This window comes from Cetorhinus maximus, unplaced genomic scaffold (genome assembly GCF_964194155.1).
Source record: "Cetorhinus maximus unplaced genomic scaffold, sCetMax3.hap1.1 HAP1_SCAFFOLD_965, whole genome shotgun sequence".
NCBI classification, from domain to species: domain Eukaryota; kingdom Metazoa; phylum Chordata; class Chondrichthyes; order Lamniformes; family Cetorhinidae; genus Cetorhinus; species Cetorhinus maximus.
The window spans coordinates 35,814-62,635 of NW_027596907.1; the positions used below are offsets into that span (position 1 = coordinate 35,814).

At 49.2% G+C, this 26,822-nt stretch overlaps 1 long non-coding RNA gene across 1 annotated transcript in view; it reads right to left on the minus strand.

Annotated features, from left to right (window-relative positions):
• Window positions 1-824: 824 nt before the first annotated feature.
• The window catches only part of LOC144675347 (uncharacterized), an 85,999-nt gene continuing 60,001 nt past the window's right edge, over window positions 825-26,822 (minus strand). Inside the window, exon 3 of the long non-coding RNA XR_013574940.1 lies at window positions 825-903. This is a non-coding gene — a long non-coding RNA (uncharacterized LOC144675347). The remainder of the gene's footprint in view (window positions 904-26,822) is intronic.

Sequence of the window (26,822 nt, forward strand, 5' to 3'; positions counted from 1 at the left end):
CCGCCTGTCTCTGTCAGACTCAATTTCCACAGAGTAACTCAATTGCACTAGGGAATGATGGCAGGTTTTGGATTCAAAGTCAGAAGGTCTGAGTTCCTAACCCGAACCAGATAAGTGCGCCCAAAAACGCAGGCCGCCAATCCAAGTGCAGTAGTGAGGGAGCGCTACACTGTCAGAGGGTCAGTACTGAGGGAGCGCCCCATAGTCAGAGGGTCAGTACTGTGGGTGTGCTGTCATGTTGGAGGGTCAGTACTGTGGGTGTGCTGTACTGTCGGAGGGTCAGTACTGTGGGTGTGCTGCACTGTCGGAGATCCTGCTCTGTAGCCAATATGAAATACCGAGTCATTGTCAAATTGCTCATCTGCGGGATGCTGCTGTGCTGCCATGTTCCCCACATTACGACAGTGATTACCGTTTGAAGAAATTTCATGGGTTGTGAAGTGCGTTATGATGTCCTGAGGTGATGAAAGGCGCTATAGAAATGCAAGAACTTTCTTCAATTCATTCTGCTTTCTGCGGTAGGAGGCCCAGTTGAAATGTGTAGACAGATCTGGCTCAAGCCAGGGATCTTGGGGAGTCCTTGTGTCTCTCAGGACCAGCGCTGCAGCCCACAAGTCCGCCCCTAGGGCAGGAGAGTGACATTCTGTCACTTCACCATCTGATCCCGTTTTCTCAGAAACTGTCACCTGGTAAACACACCAAAATTCAAACAGGCCCGGTGCTCAAATCCAAAAATAACCATCCTACAAACACAGACAGCCACCAGCCTGCCTCTGGACACACAAACCTGTCTGCAACATCACAGTTAGCAACACTTCAGGTAAACCAATTACTCACCTTCAAGCAGAAGCTGCACACAGTGCACTGTCAAAGAGTTCTGCTCAGGGGGTCAGCTGTGTAGCACTGGTGGGTGGACGAATGGAGAAACAAACAATTAATACATCGAAACAGTCAGAAAAACTGAGACCCCGAGCAAGCGCAGGTGAGCCCCAGCGTGCGAGAGCAAGTCAGAGGGAGAACGAGAGAGACAGGTGGGGGGGGAGACGAGAGACTGGGGCAAGGGAGAGAGAGAGAGAGAGGGGGGGGACGACAGCGAGAGTGAAAGCGAAAGCGAGCCAGAGAGAGAGAGCCAGAGAGAGAGCAAGCCGGAGCCAGCCAGAGCCAGAGTGAGCCAGAGCGAGAGCGAACCGGCGAGAGGGAGCGAGAGCGAGCTGGTGAGAGGGCGAGAGCGAGCCAGAGAGAGGGCGAGAGAGAGCCAGCGAGAGGGCGAGAGCGAGCCAGCGAGAGCGAGCCAGAGAGAGAGAGAGTGAGAGCGAGCCAGAGAGAGAGAGAGAGCGAGGCAGAGAGAGAGAGTGAGTGACAGCGAGCCAGAGAGTGAGAGCGTGCCAGAGAAAGAGAGCGAGCGAGCCAGAGAGAGAGCGCAAGAGCGAGCCAGAGAGAGAGAGAGAGCGAGAGAGAGCCAGAGAGAGAGAGAGCGAGAGCGAGCCAGAGAGAGAGAGAGAGCCAGAGAGAGAGAGAGTGGGGGGAGTGGGTGGGGGGGAGACAGCGAGAGTGAAAGCGAAAGCGAGCCAGAGCCACAGTGAGCCAGAGCGAGAGCGAACTGGCGAGAGGAAGCCAGAGAGAGAGAGAGAGCGAGAGCAAGCCAGAGAGACAGAGAGAGCGAGAGCAAGCCAGGGAGCGAGAGGGAGAGCTAGAGCGAGACTGAGCCAGAGAGAGCAAGAGGGAGTGTGAACCAGACAGAGAGAGTGAGAGCGAGAGCAAGCCAGAGAGAGAGAGAGCAAGCGATCAAGCCAGAGAGAGAAAGCGCGAGCGATTGAGCCAGAGAGAGAGAGCAATTGAGCTGGAGAGAGACAGAGAGAGTGATCGAGCTAGGGAGAGTGATCGAGCTAGGGAGAGTGGGCGAGCGATCAAGCCAGAGAGAGAGAGAGCAAGAGCAAGCCAGAGAGAGAGAGAGCGAGAGCAAGCCAGAGAGAGAGAGGGAGAGCGAGAGCGAGAGCAAGACCGAGCCAGAGAGAGCAAGAGGGAGTGTGAGCCAGACAGAGAGCGGGAGAGCGAAAGCCAGATAGTGAGAGAGAGCGGGAGCGAGCCAGAGAGAGAGAGAGCGAGCAATCAAGCCAGAGAGAGAGAGCGCGAGCAATTGAGCTAGAGAGAGAGAGAGAGAGAGTGATCGAGCTAGGGAGAGTGGGCGAACGATCAAGCCAGAGAGAGTGAGCGATCAAGGCAGACACAGTGAGCGATCGAGACAGAGGGAGAGAAAGGGCGATCAAACTAGAGAGAGCGAGCGATCGAGCCAGAGAGCGCGAGCGAGTGAGCAATCGAACCAGAGAGAGAGAGAGGGCGATCGAGCTAGAAAGAGAGCGAGCGATCGAGCCAGAAAGATCGAGCGATCGAGCCAGAGAGAACGAGCGATCGAGCCAGAGAGAACAAGCGATCGAGCCAGAGAAAGACAGAGAGGGAGAGGGAGCGAACGATAGCAAGAGAGAGAGTGCAAGGAAGAGGGAGAGAGAGGGAAGATGAGCATGCAGAAAAAGGATGGAGAGGAAAGAGAAACACGCAAGGTGGAAGAGACCATGAGAATGGAAAGGATGAGAAATAATTGTCAAAGGAGACACAAAGCAGGGAGAGAAAAAGAAAACCGAAATTAGAAGCCTCCCACACCACAGTATCTTTCAGAAGCGGCTCTAGTTCAGTTCGATCTTTGATGGGTTACATTAATATCAATTTCTACAGCACGACCTTGGTCACTGCACAATACATCTCCCAAAGTACACATCCAACGTCAGCATCCAGTACACACAGTTCAAACTGAGTTTGGGGTGCTCACACTGAGATTGGGGCAAGATAGAGAGTAAAGCTCCCTCTGCACTGCCTCCATCAAACACTCCCAGGACAGGCACAGCCCAGGGATACAGGATACAGACTAGAGCTCCCTCTACACTGACCCCATCAAGCACTCCCAGGACAGGGTGATAACTGTCTCTAAATTGCCAAATGGAAGCTTGTTACAAGTTTACTCAGTTTACTCTCCCATGTCTTTACAAAGGAAGAACTTGCTACCCAGGCCAAGGTGAGAGAGGAGGTAACTGGTGCACTAGAAGATCTTATAATCGAGAGGAAGGAGGTGTTACAAAGACTATCTTTACTTAAAATAGATAAGGTACTAGGACTGGATGAGATGCATCCAAGGGTACTGAAGGAAGTGAGAGTGGAAATTGCAGAGGCACTAGTGATAATCTTCCAATCTTCCTTAGACACAGGGGAGGTGCCAGAAGACTGGAGAGTTACAAATGTTACACCCTTGTTCAAAAAGGGATAAAGCTGGCAACTACAGGTCAATCAGTTTGAATTCACTGGCAGGGAAACTTCTGGAAACTATAGTGCGAGATAAAATCAATAGTCACTTAGACAAGTGCAGGATAATTAAGGAAAGCCAGCATGGATTAATTAAGGGAAAATCATGTTCAACTAATTTGCTGAAGTTTCTTTGAGGAGGTAACCAAGATGGTTGATATAGGAAACGCTGTTGATGTGGTGTATATAGATTTTCAAAAGGCATTTGATACAGTGCCACACAACAGACTTGTGAGCAAAACTCTAACTCTTGGAATAAAAGGAAAAGTCGGCACTTGGATAAGAAATTGGCTGAGTGACAGGAAACAGAGAGTAGTGCTAAATGGTTGTTTTTCAGATTGGAGGAAGGTTTGTAGTGGAGTTTCCCAGGGGTCAGTGTTGGGACCCTTGCTCTTCCTGGAATATATTAATGACCTAGGTTGTAGCGTTCAGGGCATGATTTCAAAATTTGCAGATGATACGAAGATTGGAAGCATTGTCAACTTTGATGAGGGTGGTCTTGAACTTCAATAGGACATAGACATGTTGATGGATTGGGCAGACAAGTGGCAGATGAAGTTCAATGCAGGGAAGTGTAAGGTGATTTGTTTTGGCAGGAAAGAAATGGAGAGACAGTGTAAAATAAAGAGAGAAACTCTAAAGGAGGTGTTAGGAACAGTGGGACCTCGGTATATATGTACATAGGTCATTGAAGATGGCAGGGCATGTTGAGAGAGCAGTTAATAAAGCATATAACATCTTTGGCTTTATTAATAGGGACATTGAGTACAAGAGTAAGGAGGTCATGTTGAACTTGTATAAGGCACTAGTTAGGCCTCATCTGGTGTACTGCGTCCAGTTCTGGGCGCCATACTTGAGGAAGGATGTGAACACATCGGAGAAAGTACAGAGGAGGTTCACAAGAATGATTCCTGGGAAGAATTGTAGCTATGGGGATAGATTGGAGAGGTTGGGACTATTTTCCTTGGAGAAAAGAAGGCTAAGAGGAGACTTGATAGAGGTATTCAAAATCCTGAGAGGTATGGACAGGGTAAATAGTGAGAAACTGTTCCCGCTGAAGAGAACATCAAGAACTAGAGGGCACAGATTCAAAATAATTGGCAAAAGGACTAAAAGTCATGCAAGGAAAAACTTCTTTAACCTAGAGGGTGGTTGGAATATGGAACAAGCTTCCTGAAAGGGTGGTGGAGGCTGGTTCGAGGGACCAGGTAGAATGCTGCTTCAGAGAGCCAGTGCATACTCGAAGGGCCGAATGGCCTCCTTCTGCACTGCAAGATTCTGTGATACCATGTTGCACACTCGAGATTGGCCCCATATGTGAACCAGGTTGTGTGGTTAATCTTGCTGTAACCGAGACTGACAGATTCGTTTTCTACACAGGTGCAGGTATCTCAGTGTCAGCCAGCTGGCCAATGGGCAGACAGCCTCTGCAAACAACTTTTACAACCAGGCTGAATTGGTAAGCATATCAAGCAGCGTTGGGACTGAGGCAGGGAGAGCAGAAACCCACAGTCGCCATTCCACTAGGTTCAGCCGAGGTAGGTTGTGTTGACAGAATGGCAAACCCGAGCCCACAGCACGTCTGAAGCCCATTATGCATCCGCCTGTCTCTGTCAAACTCAGCTTCCACAGAGTAACTCGAACGCACTAGGGAACGATGGCAGGTCTTGGATTCAAAGTCGGAAGGTCCGAGTTCCTAACCCGAACCAGAGACATGAGCCCAAAAATCCAAGCTTACAATCTGAATTCAGTAGTGAGGGAGTGCTGCACTGTCATGGGGTCAGTACTAAGGGAGTGCTGCACTGTCGGAGGGTCAGTACTGAGGGAGTGCTGCACTGTCATGGGGTCAGTACTGAGGGAGTGCTGCACTGTTGGAGGGTCAGTACTGAGGGAGTGCTGCACTGTCGGAGGGTCAGTACTGAGGGAGTGCTGCACTATCGGAGGGTCAGTACTGAGGGAGTGCCGCACTGTCATGGGGTCAGTACTGAGGGAGTGCTGCACTGTCGGAGGGTCAGTACTGAGAGAGTGCTGCACTGTCGGAGGGTCAGTACTGAGAGAGTGCTGCACTGTCGGAGGGTCAGTACTGAGGGAGTGCTGCACTGTCGGAGGGTCAGTACTGAGGGAGCTCCGCACTGTCAGAGGTTCAGTACTGAGGGAGTGCCGCACTGTCAGAGGGTCAGTACTGAGAGAGTGCTGCACTGTCGGAGGGTCAGTACTGAGGGAGTGCTGCACTGTCGGAGGGTCAGTACTGAGGGAGTGCTGCACTGTCGGAGGGTCAGTACTGAGAGAGCGCTGCACTGTCGTAGGGTCAGTATTGAGAGAGTGCTGCACTGTCGGAGGGTCAGTGCTGAGGGAGCGTCGCACTGTCAGAGGTTCAGTACTGAGGGAGTGTTGCACTGTCGGAGGGTCAGTACTGTAGGAGCGTGGCACTGTCAGAGGTGTCATCTTTCAGATGAGGTGCTAGACTGATGCCCTGCCCTCCCTCTGTGTTGGATGTAAAAGTTCCCATGGACACTATTTTGAAGAGGAGCATGAGAGTTCTCCTGGATATCAGGTAAAAGGAAATGTATTTCTTTGACTGGAGGGCGCTTTGGGACGTCCTGAGATCAGTAAAGGTGCTATAGAAATGCAAGTCTGTTTCTTCTTTTCCAACCCCTGCCCCCACTCAGCTGAGAAATGGGAGGACCAAGGCAGTGCTGTCCTGATATTGGATCCGGGAGAGTGAGGTTGGAGGTTGGAGGGTGTGGGGGGGGGGGGGGGGGGGCAGTTCAATGGGAGGAAAAACAGGGAGGGGGCTCAGGGGTGGGGTGGAGACGGAGAAGGTGCTTGGGCATGGAGATGGGAAGGGGGATCAGGGGTGGAGACGGGGAGGAAACTCGGGGGTGGGGTGGAGACAGGAAAGGGAGTGGGTTGAAGACGGAAAGTGGCTTGGGGGGTGGAGACGTGGAGGGAGCTCAGGGTGGAGACGGGGAGAGGACTCGGGGGGTGGGGTGGAGACGGAGGGAGTGGGTTGCTGACGGAGAGGGGGCTTGGGGGTGGAGACAGGGAGGGCGTGGGGTGGAGATGGAGACAGGAAGAAGGTGGGGTGGAGACGGAGAGGGGCTCAGGGATGGAGATGGGGAGGGGGCTCGGAGATGGAGATGGAGAGGGGGCTCAGGGATGGAGATGGGGCTCGGGGATGGAGACGGGGAGGGGTCTCGGGGGTGGAGACGGGGAGGGGGCTCGGGGGTGGAGAAGGAGAGGGGCTCGGGGGTGGAGAAGGAGAGGGGGCTCGGAGATGGAGACGGAGAGGGGCTCAGGGATGGAGATGGGGAGGGGGCTCGGAGATGGAGACGGAGAGGGGGCTCGGGGATGGAGATGGGGCTCGGGGATGGAGACGGGGAGGGGGCTCGGGGGTGGAGACAGGGAGGGGGCTCGGGGGTGGAGACGGAGAGGGGCTCGGGGGTGGAGACGGCGAGGGGACTCGGGGGTGGAGACGGAGAGGGGCTCGGGGATGGAGATGGGGAGGGGGCTCAGAGATGGAGACGGAGAGGGGGCTCGGGGATGGAGATGGGGCTTGGGGGTGGAGACGGGGAGGGGGCTCGGGGATGGAGACAGGGAAATGGCTCAGGGTGGATAGAGACAGGGGGGGGTGTGGTGGAGATGGGGAGGGGACTCAGGGGAGGAGACAGGGAGGCGGCTCAGGGTGGATAGAGACAGGCAGGGGGTGGGGTGGAGACGGAGAGGGGACTTGGGGGTGGAGACAGAGAGGGAACTCGGGGGTGAATGGAGACAGGGAGAGGGTGGGATGGAGACGGGGAGGGGACTCGGGGGTGGAGACAGGGAGATGGTTCAGGGTGGATAGAGACAGGGAGGGGGTGGGGTGGAGACGGAGAGGATGACTTGGGGGTGGGATGGAGACAGAGAGAGGGTGGGATGGAGTTGGAGAGCGGGCTTTGCGATGGAGATGGGGAAGGGACTCGGGGGTGGATGGAGACGGGGAAGGGGTGGGGTGAAGATGGGGAGGGGGCTCAGGGATGGAAACGGGAAGGAGACTCGGGGGTGGGGTGGAGACAGGGAGGAGATGGGGTGGAGTTGAAGAGCGGGCTTTGCGATGGAGATGGGGAAGGGACTCAGGAGTGGGGTGGAGACAGGGAGATGGGGTGGAGTTGGAGAGCGGGCTTTGCGATGGAGATGGGGAAGGGACTCAGGAGTGGGATGGAGACAGGGAGGGGATGGGGTGGAGTTGGAGAGCGGGCTTGGCAATGGAGATGGGGAAGGGACTCAGGAGTGGGGTGGAGACAGGGAGGGGATGGGGTGGAGTTGGAGAGCGGGCTTGGCGATGGAGAAGGGACTCAGGAGCGGGGTGGAGACAGGGAGGGGATGGGGTGGTGATGGAGACATGGCTCAGGGTGGTGATGGGGAGGGGGCTTGGGGTGGGGAGTTAACCCAACTTTACAAATTGTTACACAGCTGGGGCTGTGCTCTGTTCTATCATTGCCACCTCAACGTAGCTCACCAAACACCCAGTTGCTGCTAAAATATCCAGTATATAAATTAGGCGCCTGAGTAACCAACACCCCCACTGAGAGAAAGGGTCAACAGTGCAGGAATCAGGGGAGAAGTCATCTGATAGTACCCTATCAATAAAGACTTGCAGTCCAACCTCTCAGCAGTTCATTACTCGGACAGCAGGAGGGGCTATCCCCAGTGTGCTGGGTAAATATTTATCCCACAACAAATGTATTAAAAAAAACAGGTTATCCAGCCAGGTATCACATGGCCATCTGTAGGATCTTGCTGTGTGTACTGCACAGCTTGGCTGCCATGTTGCCAGACAAGACAACAGTGACTACCTTTCAAAGTGGGACAGCCATCGGCTTTCTGCGTCCTCAGGTCGGGAGACACATATGGGATCTCTGAAAGTGTAGCACTCCCTCAGCACTGACCCTCTGACAGTGTGACACTCCCTCAGCACTGACCCTCTGACACTGTGACACTCCCTCAGCACTGACCCTCTGACACTGTGACACTCCCTCAGCACTGACCCTCTGACACTCCCTCAGCACTGACCCTCTGACACTCCCTCAGCACTGACCCTCTGACAGTGTGACACTCCCTCAGCACTGACCCTCTGATACTGTGACACTCCCTCAGCACTGACCCTCTGACACTCCCTCAGCACTGACCCTCTGACAGTGTGACACTCCCTCAGCACTGACCCTCTGACACTGTGACACTCCCTCAGCACTGACCCTCTGACAGTGTGACTCTCCCTCAGTACTGACCCTCTGACAGTGTGACACTCCCTCAGCACTGATCCTCTGATAGTGTGACACTCCCTCAGCACTGACCCTCTGACACTCCCTCAGCACTGACCCATTGACAGTGTGACTCTCCCTCAGCACTGACCCTCTGACAGTGTGACACTCCCTCAGTACTGACCCTCTGACAGTGTGACTCTCCCTCAGCAGGGCACTGTGAGTGTCAGCCTGGATTGTGGCACTAGCCTCTGGGCCAGGAGCTCGAAGTGATGACCTTCTGAGCCACACAACGAAAGGAGGAAATGCCATTTACTGTTTCCTGTGCAAGGGTTAAAGTTAGCTTGCATTGTGATCAAAGGGAGGAGCAACTGTGTGAATGGTAACCCGCACTCTGACAGCACAAAGCAAACCTCAGTGAGACAAAGAGAGCGAGACAGCTGAAGGTGATGAGGGTACAGAGTGTGGCTCCTCACAGCTGTTAAAATGCTCAGAGTGGTTCCAACACAAACACATGGCACAGCGCGATCCAACGGCACAACCCACAACGAAGACAGGCTTCCAGCACACACGTGTGTGCAGGGGCTAAGTTAGCAAGGTGCTCTGCTTCAAAGGCCTCACCTACCCATCCTGCTGAGAGATCTCTCCCCCAGCCACACACCCACCACAGCTTCAGTGTCACTGAGCTGGAACAGAAGGCAGCAGTGGGATTTTGCCACCCAGTGTGTTTGTGCATGTGTGTGTGTGTGTAGAACAGGATCAAGCTCAACTGTGACACCCCAGAGTTGAAGGTTGCCAACTTCCATTATTTCAGTCTTGTTTTTTTTTATTCATTTACGGGATGTGGGCTTCACTGGCTGGGCCAGCCTTTATTGCCCATCCCTAGTTGCCCTTGAGAAGGTGGTGGTGAGCTGCCTTTTTGAGCTGCTGCAGTCCATGTGGTGTAGGTACACCCACAGTGCTGTTAGGGAGGGAGTTCCAGGATTTTGACCCAGTGACAGTGAAGGAACGGTGATATATTTCCAAATCAGGATGGTGAGTGACTTGGAGGGGAACTTCCAGGTGGTGATGTTCCCATGCGCCTGCTGCCCTTGTCCTTCTAGATGGTAGTGGTCATGGGTTTAGAAGGTACTGTCTAAGGAACCTTGGTGAATTCCTGCAGTGCATCTTGTAAATGGTACATATTGCTGCTGTGCGTCAGTGGTGGAGGGAGTGACTTTTGTGGATGTGGTGCCAATCAAGCGGGCTGCTTTGTCCTGGATGGTGTTGAGCTTCCTGAGTTTTGCGGGAGCTGCACTCATCCAGGCAAGTGGGGAGTATTCCATCACACTCCTGACTTGTGCCTTGTAGATGCTGGACAGGCTTTGGCATCATAAATCAAATTGGCATCAATATGGCTGAAAGAGGCCCTTATGAAAGGAACCTTTGTCCCAAACATGGAATTGTTGCTCCATGGAGCATCCACTGCCTCTGCTCATCCTCATCACTCTCACAGCACTATACAGTCTCTCCTTCAACTCAAACACAGACAGGAGGGTCACCCATGAGGGGCATCACACCAAAGGCCAATTCTGAGCTCAGACGCACACACACTCCAACTGGAAGCAGCGGACAGCCATCAAGGCCGGAACCCTAGCGGCTTGTTACCCTGCCCAGGGTGTGCTCTAGTCAACTTTAATCCCCATTAACACTGCCCCACCCTCTGGCAGCTGTCTGAATACAGGCCAGGGATTGAACCTACTAGCTTCAGCACCATACTACACTGTGCTCTGGAAGCCACAGGCCTGTGTCCTGAAGCCTCTTCAAATAAGCTGCAGCCCATTCCCAAGTTACAATCCCATCCCCTGCCCCACTCCCACCTCTGACCCCACCACCTATAGCCTCCTCCACACCCACCCCACCCCGTCAGCGCTCAAAGACAAGGCTTCAACCGCACTCCAGAAAACTGACCACACGATACCAGGCTGATACTCCCAGAACTGAAGGAGTGCTGCACTGTCGGAGGTGCCTTCTTTCCTATAGGTTTGTAAATAGATGCCCCATTGGCCCCGAGGTGGACGGATCCCACAGAACCACTGGAAAAGTGGGGGATGCAGTTTCTCCCCATGTCCTGGGCCTACATCTATCCCTCAATCAACATCACAAGCTGGATTATCAATTCATTATCTCAGTAGTGTTGCTGGGATCTTGCTGTGTACAAATTAGCTGCTAGGTTAGCTACATTACAACAGTGGCAATGGCTTCTGAAGTGCTCCATTTCCTGTGAAGTGCTTTGGGACATCCTGAGACTGTGAAAGGGGCTATGAAATGCAAGCTCATTTCTTTCTCTCAAGTCTTTTTCCAAACCAGCTGTTACTTATCAAAAGCTAATTGGAGCCAAGTAAACCTCCACCTGCCCATTTACCTCAGCTCCTTCCCCTCTCTCCAGCTGCATCTGGGGCATTCACCAGGGCTTCTCAAATGTGAAGAAGGTCAAACACCTCCTTCCCTCACCCCATCCCCTGTCCCACTGCCACACACACAAACTAGAGTCCAACTTGCTAAACAACACACTCCAGCCCGTGTTACACCAACAACCATGACACCCAGCAGAAAGGCCGACACAATGGGCAACATTACTGCCAGGGTCTCAGTGATGGGAGAGAGGTCGGTAGGTCAGCTCGGGGTCAAACAGGACAGTGAGGTTATGGAGAGTCAGAGGGTCAGCCTGAGGCAGTGGCCAGAAGGGATGTGGAAAAGTGTCAAGGGATTAGGAGACAATGGCTTCAACCTTCCGGGAGAATATACCAGCATCCAGGCCTGGATAGACAAGCAGCCAGCTGACAACAATGTCTCACTGCACCCTGTGTGAATAGGAGGTGGTCTTCCTCTCGCCCTCGCCTCAGGACATGACCATCTCTGGTGTAGACTGGACAACAACTCCCACCCCTCCCTCCCCTCACCCAACCAACCACCACATGCAGAGCCTAGGGCCTACCCCAAACTGGAGCCTGTGTTGTTGCCAGGGTATCCAGTTTCCACTCTGAGGACTCAGTACTACTTAAAGATAAGCAGCAGAGTTTGCGGGGGGTTGGGAGGTGGCGGCAATGGCTAAATATCACATTACAAGCAGTCACCTTATAAACTAAGAGGCTGTAATACCAGTCCAGCCACTCAAAGAGGAGATTAGCACCCAAGAGAAGAAAACTGATATCCGCCCTGGGGGTCTAGGCTACTTACAGTGAAATAAAATACAGGCTTAAAGGAGGAACAGACAACAAGGACTTGCATTTCTCTAGCACCTCGTCCATAGTAAAAATGGACCAAGGCCCTGCACAGGAGCGGTTATCAAACAGAAATTGACCCTGAGACACAGGGAGATATTAGGGACAGGTAACCAAACACTTGGTCAAAGAAAAAAACAAAAAGCTAAAAGCTACTGCGGATGCTGGAAATCCAAAACAAAATAAAAACAGAATTACCTGGAAAAACTCAGCAAGTCTGGCAGCATCGGCGGAGAAGAAATCAGTCAACGTTTCGAGCCCTCATGGCCCTTCAGCAGAACTGAAGCATAGTTTCAACAAGGGAGAAATATAAATTGGTTTAAGGTGGGTGGGGGGGAAGAGACACATTGAGGGTGTGGTGTGAGCAGATAATCAAAAGATGTCAGAGACAAAAGGGTCAAAGAGGTGTTGAAGGTGGTGGTCTTTGTCTGAGAAAAGTGCTAATTAAGAATGCAAGACAGGATATTCAAAGTACAGCTCTAGTGGGGGTGGGGTGGAAAGACTAAAGGTTTTAGTTTTAGATTTAAAAATAATGGAAATAGGTGGGGAAAGAAGAATCTATATAAATTATTGAAAAAAAAGGCGGGTGGGGGGGGGGAAAGAAACAGGGTGGGGATGGGGGGAGGGGGAGTTTAAGATCTAAAGTTGTTGAATTCAATATTCAGCCCAGAAGGCTGTAAAGTGCCTAGTCGGAAGATGAGGTGCTGTTCCTCCAGTTTGCGTTGGGCTTCACTGGAACAATGCAGCAAGCCAAGGACAGACATGTGGGCAAGAGAACAGGGTGGAGTGTTAAAATGGCAAGCGACAGGGAGGTTTGGGTCTTTCTTGCGGACAGACCGCAGGTCTCCTCTACATTGGAGAGACCAAACGCAAACTGGGCGACCGTTTTGCGGAACACCTGCGGTCTGTCCGCAAGAAAGACCCAAACCTCCCTGTCGCTTGCCATTTTAACACTCCACCCTGTTCTCTTGCCCACATGTCTGTCCTTGGCTTGCTGCATTGTTCCAGTGAAGCCCAACGCAAACTGGAGGAACAGCACCTCATCTTCCGACTAGGCACTTTACAGCCTTCTGGGCTGAATATTGAATTCAACAACTTTAGATCTTAAACTCCCCCTCCCCCCATCCCCACCCTGTTTCTTTCCCCCCCCCACCCGCCTTTTTTTTCAATAATTTATATAGATTCTTCTTTCCCCACCTATTTCCATTATTTTTAAATCTAAAACTAAAACCTTTAGTCTTTCCACCCCACCCCCACTAGAGCTGTACTTTGAATATCCTGTCTTGCATTCTTAATTAGCACTTTTCTCAGACAAAGACCACCACCTTCAACACCTCTTTGACCCTTTTGTCTCTGACATCTTTTGATTATCTGCTCACACCACACCCTCAATGTGTCTCTTCCCCCCCACCCACCTTAAACCAATTTATATTTCTCCCTTGTTGAAACTATGCTTCAGTTCTGCTGAAGGGCCATGAGGGCTCGAAACGTTGACTGATTTCTTCTCCGCCGATGCTGCCAGACTTGCTGAGTTTTTCCAGGTAATTCTGTTTTTATTTTACTTGGTCAAAGAAGTTGGTTTTAAGGAGTGTCTCAAAAGAGGAGAGAGAGGGGCGGAGAGGTTTAGGGAGGATATTCCAGAGATTAGGGCCCCAGGCAGCTGAAGGCACGGCAGTCAATGGCGGAGCGATGAGAATTGGAGGATGTGCAAGAGGGCGGAATTGGAGGAGCGCAGAGATCTCAGAGGGTTTTTGGGGGGTGAAGGAGGTTAGAGAGGGAGGGACGAGGCTATAGAGGGATTTGAAAACAAGAAAGAGAATTTTACAAATTGAAGCATTGCCAGACCAGGAAATAAAGGTAGGATCAGTGAGTACGGTGTGGGGGGGGTGGGGGGGGATGGGTGAATGGGACTTGGTGCAAGTTTAATACATGGGGGTAGCGAAACTTTGGATGGCTTGTGCGCATAAATATTTAGGAGGGAGACTGGGGTTGTTCTCCTTAGAGTAGACAAGGTTAAGGGAGAGATTTAATCGAGGCGTTCAAAATCATGAGGGGTTTGGATAGAGTGAATAAGGAGAAACGGTTTCCAGTAGCAGGGGGGGTCAGTAACCAGAGGGACACAGATTGAAGAGAATCAGTAAAAGAACCAGAAAGGGAAATGAAGAGAATTTTTTTTTCCCCACAGTGAGTTGTTGTGATCTGGAAGGCGCTGCCTGAAAGGAAGCAGATTCAACAGGAACTTTCAAAAGGGGGAACTGGGGAAATAATCGAAGGAGAAAAATTTGCAGGGCTATGGGGGCAAGAGCTGGGGGGAGTGGGGTTAACCGGAGAGCTCTTTCAAAGAGCTGGCACAGGCATGATGGGCTGAATGGCCTCTTCCTGTGTTGTAATTATAAAGATATATTTATCTGTCTATATATATCCGATAAGTCGTTTCCATCAACTCCAGGTATTTGTGATGCTCCTGCAGAACTCCTCCAGCCCCTACAACCTTCTGTAACCTCCTCCAGCCCCTACAACCCTCCAAGATCTCTGCGCTCCTCCAATTCTGACCTCTTGAACATCCTCCAATTTCCATCGCTCCACCGTTGGCGGCTGTGCCTTCAGCTGCCTGGGGCCCTAAGCTCTGGAATTCCCTCTGTAAACCTCTCCGCCTTTCTCTCCCTCCATTACGACGCCCCCAAAAACCTTGGGTTTGACGGTGTTTTTGATCACCTGTTCCTGGAATCCCCTCAGGCTGTTCAGTTGCAGTTTGTGCCCGTTTACAGCAACAGCTCCCACCCACCAGCCCATGAATCTCTTTGGGATATTTTATACATTATAGACACACGAGTCAGTGCAGGTTGTTATGGTTACTGAGTGAGCCAGTGGGGGCAATGCCAAGAGAAGATGAGAATTTTAATTCTGATATGTAAGTGGGCACTGGTGGTGAGACAATAAAGAACCGAGGGGCTTGGTTAACAAGGGGCGATCAGGGCCCTGTGGGGGAGTGGATACAGGATGGGAGAACTTTTGGGTGAGGTTAAGTTAGGCGGGGAGGTAAGATGAAACCCGGAGTCAGGGCACAAATCTGTTCCGGAACATCCCTCTAATTCCTATTGATCAAATGCTACCGGCACATGTCAGCCCAGACAATTCCCTGCTATTGATCTCAATTACAGATCCATTTACCGTCTGGGAGGTCTGGAAAAGTCAGCAACTGATGGGTCTTACAGGAATACTCCCAGCTCAGGCCCCCTTCCTCTCACCCCACTCGATCATCCCGTAGTGCTCTCCCACCTGCCAGTGACTCAGACAACATGTGCACAGTCCGGTGAGAAGGGTGGAAAGGGGTCTGTGCTGTGTTCAGCTATCAGTTGCTGCGGGGGGGGGGTAAATATCTGAATCCTGCAGTATTGGCCACAATCCAATATGGGGAGGGGGAACATGGGAAGGAGCAAATTTTTTAAAAAAAACCTTAAGGGTCCCTCATTTCTGTTTACCATCAATAATATCCGAGGATATTCTTGGTTCAATGATTTCACTCTCACCTCCAAGTCAGATAGTTGAGAGTTCAGGCTCCACTCCATCCAACACAGAAACAGGCCATTCGGCCCACCTGCTCCACACAAACCTCTTACCCCCTCGTCATCTCCCCCTATCAGCATATCCTTCTATTCGTTCCTCCCTCATGTGTTTATCCAGCCTCCCCTTAAACGTATCGACACTATTCACCTCAGCCACTCCCTGTGGGAGCGAGTTCCACATTCTCCCCACTCTCTGGGTAAGGAAGTTTCTCCCTATTGGGTTTATTAGTGACTGTCTTACATTGATGGCCCCCAGTTCTGGTCCCACCCACAAGAGGAAACATCTTCTCTATGTCGACCCTATCAAAACCCCTTCAGGATTTCTCTATCAGGTCACCCCCTCAGCCTCTCTCTCCACAGCCTGTTCAGCCTTGCCGGGTAGTTTTAAAACCTCTCAGTTCTGGTATGATACTGTAAATCTTTATTTGCAGCTTCTACAATGCTTCAAGTTCCTTTACGTAACAGGAGTGCAGAATGCCTGTATTGTACTCCAAGTGTGGTCTAACCATGGTCCTTTCAAGTTCAACATCATGTATGGTTTTCAATTCTGATCTTCTAGAAGTGAATCCCATTGTTTTATCCTCATTTTTATGGCCTTACGAACCTACATTACTATTTTTACACTTTGTAGATCTTTACCACAACATCATTCTGATCCTCTGCCCCATTTAAGAAAAAGAATCAGGAGGCCATTCGGCCCCTCCAGCCTACTCCCCCACTCAATTCGATCATGGTTGATCTTCTACCTCAACTCCACTTTTCCGCCCACTCCCAACATCCTTCGATTCCCTCAATGTCCAAAAAATCTACTGATCTCAGTCTTGAAAATATTCAATGATGGAGCATCCACAACCCTCTGCTATAGAGAATTCCAAAGATTCACAACCCTTTGAATGAAGTAATTTCTTCTCAGCTCGATCCTAAATCATTGATCCCTTATCCTGAGGTTGTGATCCCCGTGCCCCAGACTCTCAGTATCTATCCCGTCAAACCCTTAAGAATTTTATACGTTTCAATGAGATCACCTCTCATTCTTTAAAACTCTAGCAAATGCAGACAAAATCTATTCAATCTCACCTCAATCCTGTCATCCCAGGAATCAGTCTAGTATAGAATCATAGAATGGTTACAGCAGAGGAGGCCATTCAGCCAGTCTTATCTGTGCTGGGTCTCTGAAGGAGCAATTCACCTAGAGCCACTCCCAGCCTTCTCCCTAACACTGCACATTCTTCCTTTTCAGATAATAATCCAATTCCTTTTGAAAGCCTCAATTGAACCTGCCTCCCCCACACTCCCAGACAGTGCATTCCAGATCCTAACTACTCTCTTCATGTTGCCATTGCTTCTTTTGTCAATAACCTTAAATCTGTGCCCTCTGGTTCTCGATCCTTCCGCCAATGGGAACAGTTTCTCCCCATCTACTCTGTCCAGACCCTTCGTGATTTTGAACGCCTCTATCAAATCTCCTCTCAACCTTCTCTACTCCAAGGAAAACAACCCCAACTTCTCCAATCTGCCTACATAACTAAGCTCCTCATCCCTGGAACCATTCTCATGAATCTTTTCTGCACTCTCTCTAAAGCCTTCACATCCTTCCTAAAGTGTGGTGCCCAGAACTAAAAGCAATACTCCAGCTGAGGCCAAACTAATGTTTTGTACAAGTTATTAACCACACTCGCAACAATTCAATGATTTATGCACATGAACACCCAGGTCCCTCTCTTCCCGCACCCACTTTAGAGTTGTACCTTTTACTTTATATTGTCTCTCTGCATTATTCTTACCAAAATGAATCACCTCACATTTCCCTCTGCATTAAATTTCATCTGCCAACTGTCTGCCCATTCCACCAACTTGTCTATGTCCTTTTGAAGTTCTACACTGTCAGCCTTACAGTTCACAATGCTTCTAAGTTTCGTGCCATCTGCAAACTTTGAAATTGTGCCCTATACACCAAAGTCCAGGAAAAGCAAGGGTCCCAACACTGACCCCTGGAGAACTCCACCACAAACCTTCCTCCAGCCCGAAAAACATCCACTAACCACTACTCTCTGTTTCCTGTCACTCAGCCAATTCCCTCTCCATGTTGCTGCTGTCCCTTTCATTCCATGAGCTGTAACTTTGCTCACAAGTCTGTTGTGTGGCATTGTATCAAATGCTTTTTGTCTATGTACAACACATCAACAGTATTGCCCTCATCAACCCTTTCTGTTACCTCCACCATTTTAGTTAATTTACCCACATTTGCCAAAGTAACTATTCATTTTGTCCAAATTATCATTTCTTAAAAGTTTCCCCATCACGCAAGTTAAACTGACTGGCCTGTAGTTGTTGGACTTACTGTTATACCCTTTTTTGAACAAGGGTGTAAATGTGCAATTCTCCAGTGCTCTGGCACTAGTCCTGAGTGTAAGACTGGAAAATTATGGCCAGTGCCTCTGTAATTTCCATTCTCACTTCCCTAATTTTCCTTGGGTGCATCTCATCTGGTCCTGTTGCCTTATCAACTTTAAGTACAGACAGTCTATCAAATATCTTTTCAAACTTTAAACCTCTGTTCTCAGGTATACAAATAGTCGTTTGGTAGTACAGAACTTGAGTACTGCTGAAAAAAATATTTTGTCGAAGCTTTTTTGTGATTTTCAGTCGGGCTCACAGTGTGGCGCATTTGCGTGGACTGGAAGCTACATATATAAATACACAAGGGCCCTGTTCTTTGCAGGCAGAAAGAACATGTACACACATTGCGCCTGTTTCAGCTAAACAAAATAAGTGACAGACATTCACTGGTTCATTCCTCAGGGCAATGCCTTAAGCAATTAGAGTCAAGCTGCCTGGTTTAAATTTCAAACAATGCAGTTAACTGTCAGTCACCATTAACTGGTTCATTCTCCATGGCAATGCCTCTACCAATCAAAGTCTACTTGCCAACCAATCAGCACTCTTTCTCTTACAATATAAAGTTGTCACTTCCCCTGACATTGGTATTCTTGCGATTCTCCTGAAGAGTGCACGACAAAAAGCTTCGACAAAATGTCTTTTTCAGCAATAAACTTTTAACCCTTCAAGTGTCTTACCTACCTCCTCTTTCATCGTGACCTGGGCAGTATCAACCTTTGTTACAATGCAACTATATCCCTCCTTAAATGAGGAGGCCAAGGCACACAGATTTTCTCAGAATAGTCGAGACTCCAGAGACCTTCCAAAATGGTGGGCAGGACCCGGATGCAGACTTCCCACACCCCCAACAAATCCTATTGTCCCCAGAGTTGGGGGGAGGGGATTGAATGGGGGCAGTACATGACACCCACATGTGGGAAACCCAAACTCTGCAGGGCCATCTGAATTCAATGCGAAGCTCAAATCATTTAAATAGCCAGACCTTTAAAAACTGAAAAAAATCCGGCCTGCATTCGAGTTGAAAAAAAATCTGTCCTTGCATTTTCAATAACTGTTTGTCGACATTACCCTAATGGCTATCATTATAGCATTATCAATGGTTGGCCGCTTTCCACAACCTATGAGTAACACAGTGGGGGGCTGTAAATTCCCAGATTACTTGACAGCTCAAGGAGATTATTAAAGGATTAGCTGTCTTTGATATGGGATTATAGTTACAAATGTTTGTTTTTCTACGGGATTAAATACTTGAGGGGATTTAAATGTATTGAATGAACTTTCATGAATGGGACTGTTTCATGAGTTGGCATGAGTTTGCACTAAGTTTTCAAAGGGGCTGTAAGGGGCAATGGGGGGTGGGTGGGAGCCATGGGTTGGAATGGAGGGTATGAGACACCATTGGGGGTGGGTGGGAAGATATGGGTGGCATGTATGGGCATGGGAAGCAGTGGGGGCAAGTGAGGGGTGAGGGCTAGAAGGCCTAATGGTGAAGGAAACAACTGGGGTGAAGTCCCAGAGAACCAAGGAAGCCTTTCAACCAGCCGCTGCGGCATTCAGCAGCTCCCATGGCTGCCTCCAATCTGGGTCTGGGGCAGAGGGCCTACACACCTACAATCCTACACACCACTCCCGCCCTCAACCCCAGTATGAAAATTCCGCCATTCAGGGCGCATCTTTCCCCGAGGCAGGCGCACCAAGCCAGGAAATTTCCCGACTTGAGCTACCCCTATTAGGAGTGAAAACCCAGGCACATTGCTGTTTCTGGGATATTGCTGCGTGCAAAGTAGCAGCCACACTTCCTACAACAGTCAACACTTCAAAGAAAAAGTTGGCCATGAAACACTGTGGGATGTCCTGAGGCAGGGTCAGGCGTCCATAAAATGTACATCCTTTCTTTAGCAACCACACCCCCTATACACCTACCGTGCCCAAGTGATGCCTACCACAGCTGAACAGCATGACCAGGGAAGAAGCAGACAGTAAGCCAGCATGGGAAGAGGGGGTGGGTGGGGTAGGAAAACAAGGGAGGGTGAAACGAGAAACACTAGCAAACTCCCTGCTACAAACTGCAAACCCCCTGCCTTTCACTCACTCTCTGCTGACTTCCCCCTGAGCACCAAGCAGACGCTTCAGTAAACGAGACCTCCCTCTGTTGTCGATGAAACCACACACACAAAATGTCCCACTGAATTGGATGACTATGAATACCCAGCTGGCGACATTTTCCGGCTAAAAAAAATCCTTGTAAATAACCTTCAGATGGTTAAAATTAAACATCTGTGTGGCACACGGCTGGAAATAGACAGCGAAGGAAGTCTGACTTTCAAAAGAAAAATCCCCTACCAGTTGATTTTTCCCTCTCTTCCTGCTAAATATAGACAGGGAACTATTAAAAGGATTGGGCTTGAGAGAGGCAGCGCGCAAGCTGGAGGCACAGTGCGAGCGAGGGTGTGAGCAAGAAAGTGAACGAGTGAAAGAGTATGTGCATGCATGGGAGAAATAGGGAACGAAGAGCAGGGAGGGAGGGGGGGGTGGGGTGTAGAGAGAACCGGGGGACAGAAAGAGCGGGGTGGGGGGAGAGAGCGCGGGGTGAGGGGAGAGAGCGCGGGGTGGTGAGGTTCAGAGCATGCCAGAGACACTATCCGGCCCCTGGAGTCTATTCTGTTATTCAATTGGATCATGGGCTGATCTGTACCTTAACTCCATCTACTCACCTTGATTCTCTAACTCTTGACCCACTTACCCAAGCAGGGAGAGTTCCAGATTTCCACTCCCTTTTGTGAGAGCAAGTGTTTTCTGACATCACCCCTGAACAGACTGGCTTAAATCTTAAGGCTCTTCCCCCTTGTTCTGCAGCTCCCCCCCACCCCAAAGAGGAAACACTTTCTTTCTATTGAATCCTTTAATCATCTTAAAACCCTCAATTAAATTCTGCTTTATGACAACTCTGCCACCCAGAAACTAAACAGAGCCTGGGATGGGGGTGATGGAACTAATAATCACAGGAGCCAAGGGCCTTGATGGGTCAGTTTGAAGGAGCTGGATGTACAGGCTTACAGTCTGCCCTGTAAAGTGAGAGCTTTACCATCTGAATCGATCCCTAAACCATTAAAAAACAAGATTCCAGCTCATTAAAACCACTTTGTTTAACAGCTTCCAACCCCTCGGGAACAGCCAGAAATCTGAATCTGCCTGTCTTCATTTCATCATTCAGCTGGAGAACGAGTAAGTCAGACTGTGAGTGCGTGCCGGGGCAGGGGAGGGGAGGAGGGGGAGAGGCATCCAGAGAGAGAGACACTGAGATGGAGAGAGAGGCATTCAGAAAGATAGGCCTCCAGAGAGAGACAGAGAGAAAGAGAGAGGAGAGAGAGACAGAGAAGAGGGGAGGGAGAGGGGGGGAAGAGGGAGGGAGGGAGAGAAAGAGGGGCAATCAGAGAGATAGAGAGAGAAAGCGAGAGCGTGACAGACACAGAGCGAGCGAGAGACAGACAGAGAGCGAGTGAGAGACAGAGAGCAAGCAAGAGACAGGCAAAGAGCGAGCAAGAGAGAGACAGCCTGAGAGACAGAGCGAGAGGCAGAGAGAGCGAGAGGCAGAGAGAGGGTGTTAAATCTGCAGTGGCAAGGAGCAGGGTGTTAAATCTGCAGGAGGGGTGGGAGCAGGGTGTTAAATCTGCAGGAGGGGTGGGAGCAGGGTGTTAAATCTGCAGGAGGGGTGGGAGCAGGGTGTTAAATCTGCAGCGGGGGAGCAGGAGCAAGGTGTTAAATCTGCAGTTGTTGGGGGAACAGGGTGTTAAATCTGCAGCAGTGGTGCTGGTGGGATAAAGCAGAGTAGCATGGGGCGCTGCTGAATTCAGGTCAGGGAATGGAAACTCCATTCAGCACCAACACTGGCCTGCATGTTTCCAAGCAACCCCAATCTAGCACAGGGAAAGACGGAGTTTGCGGGTGCACGGGGGAGGGAGGTAGAGAATTAGTCTAAGTCAATATAGTCTAGGGAATCCCACCTGGATTCTGAAGGATCCCCTGCCCAGACCCACACCCTGCTCTGGTCACTTTCCACAGTAGTGCTGATCGACAGTGTTTCATTCTGCTAGCATCCAACGCTGCCTCAACCTATCGGCTGGAGGCAAGGTGCTGGCACTAACTAGACTCTTCCAAGTTTCCCACTCAATTCCTCACTGCAGATCAATCGACAGATACTAAAATCTCGCTCCAAAACCTCGACAATCCTCTTCCTTGTCTCTCCCCTCCCTCCCTCACTCAAACTCACACCTGCAGCTACTCTTCCACCCCACCAATCTGTAGTAATTATAGTTTTGGGAAATGTTGGACTGTAGCTTTAGGAATAATCCTGTATGTAAGACCATATGATCTGTGTAAACCAATGTGTTAGCAGCACGTGGAATCTCTGCAAGGAAGCTCTTCTTTAGTTATGGAGTTTGACACACACGTGTAGTTGCGGCTGCTGTCTTGTAAATTAAGTCAAATGTTTTCATTAAGAACAGTTGTCTGAAGATCAACTCTATAACAAATTGGCAATGAGGATAAATCAGATTCGGTGCTGCCTCGCCCAGCGATTGTGAGTATCTAAGTTCATTAAAAATAACAGAAGATATACTCATCCGAAGTGCCATAGTTTGGCAGAATCAATCTCTTTTAGCCAGCCACAGACAATTGGTCTCAGTATATAGAACATCTTGCGTTCTTTCAAGCAAACAAAATCACAGGGGAGGAAAAGAGGAGAGCGATTCTCCTGAGTATTTGTGAGAGCAAAATCTACAGTTTAATTCGAAGTTTGATGGCCCCCCAGTGCCTCAGATTCAAAGACTTTCAGTGAATTAGTAGACCTCATTAAGGGACATTTTCAACCCAACCTCCCAGTCAAAATGCAGAGGTTCAGATTCTATGGAATAGAGCCCCGGGGGAGACAATTGCTACCTACATGGCAAAATTAAAACAACTAACGGAATATTGTGATTTTGGTGAAACCCTAAATGACATGCTCAGAGACTGTTTAGTATGTGCCGTGCAGGATGACATTATTCAGCGGAAATTGCTGGCTGAAGTGAATCTTGATTTTAAGAAAGCATTAGAAATATCACTGGCAATGGAAAGCGCTGTAAGAAATTCACAAGCAATTCAAAGGGTGCAAAATGGTGCCGTAATCCAAATCAGGGGGGAATAGTCAGCCGAAAGTGGTGCGAAAAGCGAGGACTCTGCTGCGAAGCGGGAAACAACTCCCTCTAACCAAAAAATGAAAGGAAACAGCTTAGCAACTAAATAAAAAAATAGTTTTCAGTGACGGGGAAACAGTCAGTCTTCTAGTGATTGGTGATTTTAAAAAGTAGAATGTTATTTTTGTCACATAAGTGGACACATAATGAAACACTGCAAAGCAAGATTTAAACAGGCTTCCAAACAACAAATAAAGTCCAATGAAGTCTTTAGTATGGAACAGCCTAGAGCAGCCAATTCTGTCATTCACTCATTATTCATTATAAAAGTTGGGAAGACAGAGCTAATATTTGTTACAGTACAAGTGAATGGTCAACCATTAAAAATGGAAGTAGACATGGGAGCTTCCGCTACTGTAATTGGAGAACACACTTTCAGATATTTAAATAATGGTGAACCTCAATTAAATTTGGAACAAACATCTGGCAAGTTGAAAAAGTACACAGGCGAAGAAACCCAAGTAAAAGGTATCAGCAGAGTAACTGTCCATTACAGAAACTAATCGGCACAGATACCCGTAATGGTACTGAGAGGCAGAGGACCAAGCCTTCTAAGATGAAATTGGTTGAGGGAAATTAACTTCGATTGGCCAGTGAAATTTCAAAAGGAAGCTGGGAGAGTTCATGTCTCAAAAAAGGAACAAGGCAAAGCATGGCAGAAAGAGCCTGGAGAATCCAAGGACCGCAATAGGATGAAAAAGGAGTGTGTAAGGACTCAACAACCTGAAGAAATGAAGACTGTCTTAAACAACGACATAGAAGAAACTCAAGGAGACTCTGCTGAATGCCAGAGGTCAAGATGAAGTGAGTAACCTTCGTAAAGAAAAGGAAAACCTGTTGAAAAACCTTCATACACTACAAGATTTCCTCAGGTCAAAGATGGTGTCTCTGGAACAGTACGAAGGGAAACAGGAAGAATTCAGAACCTCTCTGAACAAACTGAAGAACCAGTTGGCAGAGAGGACGCAGCAATGTTCAAGTTTCCAGGAGGCAGCCAACAGATACAAGAAAGAAACAGAAGGGCTGAAGAATCAGCTAAATGAAGCTAAGGGGCTTTCAAAGCAAAAGTCGTAGAACTTTCCAAGAGGCAAGCAGTTAATGAAGTCTTGGGTAGCTCAGCTACTGAACTAAGATAGGTTGAGATTGCATCTGAGAGGAATCTGGCCAACAGTGAAGTCAAAAAGAAGACTGAGGCTAAACTCTGTGGTAAAAAGACACGTAGAAAGAAGATGCAGAATTACTGATGAGGCGCCATCTTCGGACAAGATTGAGCCTAATACTTCCCAATTTGGAGGAGAAGGTGGAGAAAAGTCAAGGGAATCAAAAAGAGACTCATGATTTGCATAGTCATGAGAGACAATTTACTGTTGGAGAAGCAGTATATGTAAGGAATTTCAGTGGAGGACCGAAGTGGTTACCGGGCAAAGTTCAGTGACCGTACCATTGTAGTACCACATGGAATTGGAGAGCTGGATTACCCATAAGCATGTGGGCCATTTAAGAAAGAGAGAGATACCACAACAAGATACAGTTCCACCTGTAACCATTACTGAACCAGTGTTTCCTGTTGAAGATGCTCAACCAAGGACAGACATGTCTGATGTCTCTGTTGGAGTGGAAGACACTGAACTGCAAGTACCTGCCAAGGTACATGCGGTTCCAGAGAATATGTTTCCTACAAAAGAAGCAGAAGTCGTGGAGCTGCGTTGTTCCACACAGATCAGGAAACCATCTGAAAGACTGAACTTGTAATTTCATGATCTTTGTAAATATTGTAATATCATGAGATAAGTAACTTTGTAAATACAAAATGTACAGAAAAGTTAAAGGGTAATAATTATAGTTTTGGGAAATGTTGGACTCTACCTTTGAGAATAATCCTGTGCTATAAGATCACATGATCTGTGTAAACCAATGTGTTAGCAGCGCGGGTGACCTCTACAGGGGAGTTCTTCTTTAGTTATAGAGTTTGACGCACACGTGTAGTTGCTGCTACTGTCTTGTAAATAAAGTTAAATATTTCCACTAAGAAAAGTTGTCTGAAGATGAACTCTATAACACCCTCCCTCTCCAACCTTCACCGCACCACCATTACTCCCCACTTTTGTTACCTCAGGCCCAAGCCCCAAACTCTTCTGGTCTTCACACTCTGCGACCAGCTGATTTTCTCCCAACGCTATTTCTAACTGGTTGGACCCTCTGCTCCCCAGCATGCCCCCATGGCCTCTGCTCCTCCATCCCCACCCCCAAAGGCACTGAATTCAACATCCATGTCGACTAACTCAAAGGCCTCACATACACCAAGCACCTTTACTTCATACACCATGCTTTTGGTCTCCACTAATCTCTGGATTCATTCCTACCAGGAGGTCCAGTTCCCATTCAAGGCATGTGGATGTTCAACCATGGAAGCGTCATAGGGAATTTTTATCTTAGCTGACATCCATACACCACGTGTAAGGACAGTGGACAGCAATTGAGCTCAACTCATCATCCCGAGTCCTAATCCCTTCGAGATTAACCATAAAAATACCACAACAGACCGGCATCCCGAAGCTTCCACTTCCTATCTCACCTGCATTGTGACACAGGGAACTTTACTCTCCATCTAACCTGCTTTAGACTCAGATGTGGTGCCAGAGGACTGGAGAATTGCAAACGTTACACCCTTGTTCAAAAAAAGGGTGTAAAGATAAACCCAGCAACTACAGGCCAGTCAGTTTAACCACAGTGGTGGGGAAGCTTCTAGAAACAATAATTTGGGACAAAATTAATAGCCACTTGGGCAAGTGTTGGTTAATTAAGGAAAGCCAGCATGGACTGCTTAAGGGAAAATCATGCTTCAAGAACTTAGAGTTTTTTCGAAGAGGTAAGAGAGAGGGCTGATGACGGCAATGCTATTGATGTGGTGTACACAGGCGTTTGATACATTGCCACACAACAGACTTGTGAGAAAAGTTATAGCTCATGGAATAAAAGGGACAGTAGCAACATGGGCGGAGGGGCATGTTAGCGGGGTGGTGAAAAAGGCATATGAGACACTTGCCTTTATCAATTGAGGCATAGATTACAAAAGTAGGGAGGTCATGTTGGAGTTGTATAGAACCTTGGTGAGGCCACAGCTGGAGTACTGTGTGCAGTTCTGGTCACCACATTATAGGAAGGATGTGATTGCACTGGAGGGGGTGCAGAGGAGATTCACCAGGATGTTGCCTGGGATGAAACATTTAAGCTATGAAGAGAGGTTGGATAGACTTGGGTTGTTTTCTTTGGAGCAGAGAAGACTGTGGGGCGACCTGATCGAGGTGTACAAGATTATGAGGGGCATGGACAGGGTGGATAGAGAGCAGCTGATCCCCTTAGTTGAAGGGTCAGTCACAAGGAGACATAAGGTGAGGGGCAGGAGGTTTAGGGGGGATGTGAGGAAAAGCTTTTTTACCCAGGGGGTGGTGACAGTCTGGAATGCGCTGCCTGGGAGGGTGTTGGAGGCGGGTTGCCTCACATCCTTTAAAAAGTACCTGGATGAGCACTTGGCATGTCATAACATTCAAGGCTATGGGCCAAGAGCTGGTAAATGGGATTGGATAGGTAGGTCAGGTGTTTCTCACGTATCAGTGCAGACTCGATGGGCCGAAGGGCCTCTTCTGCACTGTGAGATTCTGTGATTCTATGATGGGCGACTGGGTCGAAATCCTGGAACTCCCTCCCTAATAGCACTGTAGGTGCACCTGAACCGCAGGGACTGCAGCGGTTCAAGAAGTCAGCTCA